Genomic DNA, 6,000 nt, shown 5'->3' with positions numbered 1-6,000 from the left:
ATATAATCTTTTTTAAAAATAAAAATAAAACCACAGTGATCAAAACTAGTATGGCATTGACACAAAAATTGACACATAGATCAATGGAACAGAAAAAAACCAGAAATAAACTCACAATTATATCTCCAATTAATCTTCAACAAAGTAGGAAAGACTATGCAGTAGGAAAGACAGTCTCGGGACATCTGGGGGCTCAGCGATTGAGCATCTACCTTCGTCTCAGGGTGTGATCCTGGAGTCCCAGGATGGAGTCCCACATCGGGCTCCCTGCAGGGAGCCTGCTTCTCTGTCTGCCTGTGTCTCTGCCTCTGTGTGTGTGTGTGTGTGTGTGTGTGTGTGTGTCTCATGAGTAAATAAATTTTTTTTTTTAAAAAAAGGACAGTATCTTCAACAAATGGTATTGGGAAAACTGGACAGCAACATGAAAAAGAATCAAAGTGGATCACTTTCTTTCACCATACACAAATAAATTCAAAATGGATTAGAGACCTGAATGCAAGACCTGAAACCATTAAAATCCTAGGAACGAGTGCAGGCAGTTATTTCTCTGACACTGGCCATAGCAACTTTTTCTAGAGAGGTCCCCTTAGGCAAGAAAAACAAAAGCAAACAACAACAACAACAGACCTTTTGGTACTACAACAAAATAAAAAGGTTCTGCACAACACTCAGCAAAAATAAAACAATACAATGGGAGAAGGTATTTGCAAATGACACATATAATAAAGTGTTAGTATCCAAAATATATAAAGAACTTATAAAACTCAACACGCAAAAATAAATAAGCCAACTAAAATTGGGCAGAAGAAATGAACAAACGTTTCCCCAAAGACATACAGATGGTCAACAGATATATGAGAAGATGTTCTTCATCACTTACCATCAGGGAAAGGCAAATCAAAACTACAATGAGATATGACCTCACACCTGTCAGAATGGCTAAAATCAAAAACACAAGAACGAACAAGTGTTGGCAAGGATATGGAGAAAGGAGAATGCTCTTGTACAGTTGGGAATGTAAGCTGGTGCAGCCACTGTGGAAAATAGTATGAAGATTCCTTAGAAAGTTAAAAATATAACTGCCCCATAATCCAGCAATCACACTCTGGGTATTTATCCAAAGAATACAGAAATATTAATTCAAATTCAAAGCGATCCCTGAACCCCTATGTTTATAGCAGCATTCGTTACAATAGCCAAATTATAGGGATCCCTGGGTGGCGCAGCGGTTTGGCGCCTGCCTTTGGCCCAGGGCGCGATCCTGGAGACCCGGGATCGAATCCCACATTGGGATCCCGGTGCATGGAGCCTGCTTCTCCCTCTGCCTATGTCTCTGCCTCTCTCTCTCTCTGTGACTATCATAAATAAATAAAAATTTAAAAAAAAATTTCTTAAAAAAAAACAATAGCCAAATTATAGAAAGAGCCCAAGTCTCCAATGATTGATGAGAAGATAAAGAAGAGTGGTACACATACCACACGAGCGCGCGCGCACACACACACACACACACACACACACACATGCACGCTAGCACACACACATTAGAGTAATATACAGCCATGGAAAAGAATGGAATCTTGCCATTAGCAACAACATAAAGGGAGGTACTGAGTACAAGGCTAAGTGAAGTAAGTCATTCAGAGAAAGACCAATACTACAGGGTTTCACTCATATGTGGAAAACAAAAAAGAAAACAAACAAGCAAAGGGAAAAATAGAGGGTTAGAGAGACAAATCAATGGGGCATCTGGGTGACTCAGTGGTTGAGCATCTGCCTTTGGCTCAGGTCATGATCCTAAGGTCCGGGGATCAAGTCCCCTTTCAGGATCCCTGTGGGGAGCCTGTTTCTCCCTCTGCCTGTGTTTCTGACTCCCTCTCTCATGAATAAATAAAATCTTTTAAAAAAAGAAAGAAACAAACCAAGAAAGAGACTCATAACTATAGAGAAGAACCTAATGGTCACCAGAAGGAAAATGAGCATGGGGATGGGTGAAATACGTGATGGGCATTAAGGAGGGCACTTGTTGTGATGAGCACTGGGTGACTAAAATAAAAAAAAAAAATTAATGGGCAGAAGACCTGAAAAGACATTTTTCCAAAGGAGACATTCTGCTAGCCACAGACACACATGAAAAGATGCTCAACATCACTTATCTGAGAAATCCAAACCAAAACCACAGTGATACCTCACCTCCCATCTGTTAGGATAGCAACAATCAGCCAGATAAGAAATAACATGCATTGGTAGGAAGTGGAGAAAAGGGAACCCTTGTTCATTGTTGACCAAAATGGAAATTGGTGCAGCTACAATGGAAAACAATAACGGAGCTTCCTCAAAAAAAATATAAAACATAAATATTATATAATCTAACGATTCCACTGCTGGGTATCTTCTAAAGACAGGAAAACACTAACTCAAAGACATTTATGCAATCCCATGTTCACTGTGGCTCATTTACAACAGCCAAAATGTGCAAGCAATCCAAGTGTTCACCGATAGACGATTAAATAAAAAAGATGTTGTATACACAAACACACACACCATGGAATATTAGTTATAAAAAGAATGAAATCTTGCCATTTGCAACAACATGGATGGACCTACGGGGTATTCTGCTAAGTGAAATTAGTTAGAAAGAGAAAGACAAAAAGCCATATAATTTCATTTATACGTGGAATCTAAGAAACAGAATAAACAAACCAAAACAGACTCATAAATACCAAGAACAAACTGGTGATTTCCAGATGGGAGGAGAGTGAAAGAATGGATGAAGGGGATTAAGAAATCCAAATTTCTAGTATAAAACAGTCAGAGGGACAAACAGTACAGCATGGGAATATAGTCAAAAATATTGCAATAATGTTGTGCGATGACAGAGGGGGACCACCCGGTGAGCACTGTGCGGTGTATAGAATTACTGGATCGCTATGCTGTAACCTGAAACTACTCTAACATTGTAAGTCAAGCATACTTTAATAAAATTTTCTGAAATTTAACTTTCCTACATGAACAAAAGAAATCATAAGTCCAAAGCATTTTATTACTACATTGAACAAATTAGTCTGCTCATGTGTCAACATATTTACAAAAGTTTCTAAATGTTTGCTTTCACTTTTTTTACTTGTCCCATCACGGACCAGCAACACTCAGCCGTGAATCTACACAGATCCACAAACCACAGGGCAGCAAAACCATGTGGTGAGAAAGGCCCAGCCAGTCGGGAGGCTTATGTTCTAGATCAGCTCATTTACTAACAAAATTCCAACCCTCCAGTTTTCTCACCTGGAGAACTGTCAGATATCCAGATGAGTTTAGCTCTAGAATGTTCCTTGTCTACAACTAAAGATTTAAAAATAAAGATTTCTGAAGAAAAAAAAAGGGGAGGGGGGCTACATGATTGGCTCTGGGGAAGAGAACACCGGAAAATTTGTAATGAGATTGGTACTCTGGTTGCATGGATGTGGTTTATCCAATTCTTCATGAACCTCAAAAAATTTCATATGCAGATAGAGACCTAACCATACTGCCCCCCAAATGACCACTTTCACCGCCCACCAGCCATTGGAAAGACTGCAGTCAACTTTAGGCAAAATCTAAATCTTCTAATGCTTATAACTCCACTGCTGGTAGCAGTTGTCACATACACCAAGTTTTATAACGAGAACCAGGGCCATTAGTCTCACATCTATGAAGTATAGAACAAAAGGGCCTGGTCTTTAATTTCACGGCCAGGTACATGCGCAATGTCCATCTTTCTCTGTTTAAAGCACATGTCACTCAACTCGGGATTGGTGTGCTCTCCTTCTTGGAGGATCATTAAAAAGAAGGCGCTCTTGCTTTCCTGCAAGGATGTGGTAAGGACCTATAAAAGCAAAGCAATGAAAACAAGAGTGACTTCAGCATTGGGATTTGCTGCTGTTGTCGAAGCTTTAACTTAAGGGGAAAAAAAAAATTAAGTGATGGTAATCTTTCATTTAATTCACCTGGAAATAATGATATTCCTATTCTTCAGCTCCAGAGTTTTTTTGTTGTTGTTTTGTTTTGTTTGTTGTTTGTTGTTTTTGTTTTTGTTTTCCCAGGCCGGGTGTGCTTCTCAAGTTCTCTGTGTGTTCCATTAATTAGGTCCCAGAAGTTTCTCTCTTCCACTCCACTTCTGGTCCTGAGTTTAGATTCCTTGCTTTCATGTGCCTTCCACCAGATTAGTCCTGAGGACACAAAGGCATCAGAGTTCGGGAACTGCTTTCCCAGATCACTGAATCTATTCTGTCCCGTGGAGAAATTACTCCAGCTCAGCCTTTCTAACAAGAGCACATCATAGCCTTGAGGGTTCAGAGGTGAAAACAGTCCTCCTCTGCTGTCTTGCAAGAACTTCTAAGACTTTCTACAGACAGAAAACTGGAAAAGTATTGCCTAAATATCCACACTACTGAGGTCCACAAAGCAGAACTGAAATATGTGCCTTTACCTGCACAAAATGAAAATGTCACACGGGGAGAGTTCTGCAAGGGGACTCAAGTCCACTGAGTCTGACTCACCAGTGTCTTTCCTCTCCAAGTTCCATAGACACTTGGAATCAGAATGTTTGCTTGCGGGCTCTGTACTCAGGCGTAGGGTGCATGGAGTTGATGCTGTCCAACTAGGTCCATTCGATTCAACAAAATGTGTCCTCGCATCTGTGAATAGCAAACCACTTGTGTTGAGTCACAAGTCACTACACTCCAGAGCCTTCAATCTAGTTGAGGAGAAAGATGCACAGACACAGATCATGTCAACAGAGGTCAAACTCTGGTAAGTGGGAGGAGAGAGTCTCGGACCCCTCAGGGAGTCAAGGTAGAAAGGGATTCAACATGAGAAAGGATTTTTAGATGCTAGGGCTTAATGAACAAGTCAAGATCCTTTTCATTTTTCTTACTTCAAAAGTAATACAGCCTCACAATAGAAAATAAATGAAAATGAAAATCACATGCAATCCTATCACCTGAAAATAATTCCTTTTCACATTCAACATTTTTATCTAGACATAGGTAAGCATGAATGCTCTTTAAAGAAAATGTAATCATCGGTGTGTACTCCTTGGTAATCTACTTTTTTCCCTTAACAATACATAAAGAACATTTTTCTGTGTCATTAGCTATTCCTCTAAGGATAGGTATGGCTCATAAGTTTCACGTTTCCTTTTATTTCTGATCCTGATTATAGCTGCTTAGAGCTTGATATTAAAAGGATTCTGAGACCATGTTCTAAGCGAGAAGAACTGTTTCAATTCATTTAGCAATGTCTCACAAGTTCAGATTAGGGAAGCTGTGCTACAAACCCCATAAATTTCTGGTTTGTTCCTATATCACTCTTAATACCATGTGTTATTCTATCATATAATTGTATGATATTTTAATCAGTTCTATCTATTTAGACACTCAAGTTATTTTCAATTATTCTATGTTACATATAACCCCATGATGAACGTCCTTAGATGTATATTCTTACCCATTTGTGTAACTCTACTCAACAAAAATCTCCATAATTGTTATTACTCCATATTACCAAAATATATGAAAAAAATCCAAAGATTTTTAAAAATGTTCCCAAATTATAGTGAAGAGAGTCTATACCAATTTCAACAGCTTGAATCTATGTATGAATATACTAATTTCTGACTGTTCCCTGTGCTAGGTATTATGAATTTTTTGGTGTTTTATTTTGTTTTGAGTCTGCTCACCAGTCTGAGCCGGCACATGATTTGTTTTATAAATGTCTGAGGCAGCTCCCAACTGCTAAGGATGGAGGAATGTTCCAGAGACCTCCTTGCCCACCCAGCAATCACAAGGGTGAGGACAGTACTTTAGCACACCTGTACACAGCCCATGGAATTCACAAAAGTTCTGCTATACACCATCATCAACTTTTGGTCTGTTACACACTAGCAGACGTTACACACTTATGATAAAATACCTTTGAATCTCTTACTATGATTGTGGACCTACCCAGTCGTCTCAAATTCTG

At 39.1% G+C, this 6,000-nt stretch overlaps 1 long non-coding RNA gene across 1 annotated transcript in view; it reads right to left on the bottom strand.

The window, feature by feature from the left end:
* Window positions 1-2,873: 2,873 nt before the first annotated feature.
* The window catches only part of LOC144290103 (uncharacterized), a 54,629-nt gene continuing 51,502 nt past the window's right edge, over window positions 2,874-6,000 (bottom strand). The window contains exons 2-4 of the long non-coding RNA XR_013357938.1: window positions 4,536-4,673; window positions 3,984-4,205; window positions 2,874-3,862 (exon numbers count right to left, since the gene is read on the bottom strand). This is a non-coding gene — a long non-coding RNA (uncharacterized LOC144290103). The remainder of the gene's footprint in view (window positions 3,863-3,983; window positions 4,206-4,535; window positions 4,674-6,000) is intronic.

The sequence above is a fragment of the Canis aureus genome, chromosome 2, assembly GCF_053574225.1.
Source record: "Canis aureus isolate CA01 chromosome 2, VMU_Caureus_v.1.0, whole genome shotgun sequence".
Classification (NCBI taxonomy): domain Eukaryota; kingdom Metazoa; phylum Chordata; class Mammalia; order Carnivora; family Canidae; genus Canis; species Canis aureus.
This window is presented reverse-complemented; position numbering and strand designations above follow the sequence as displayed.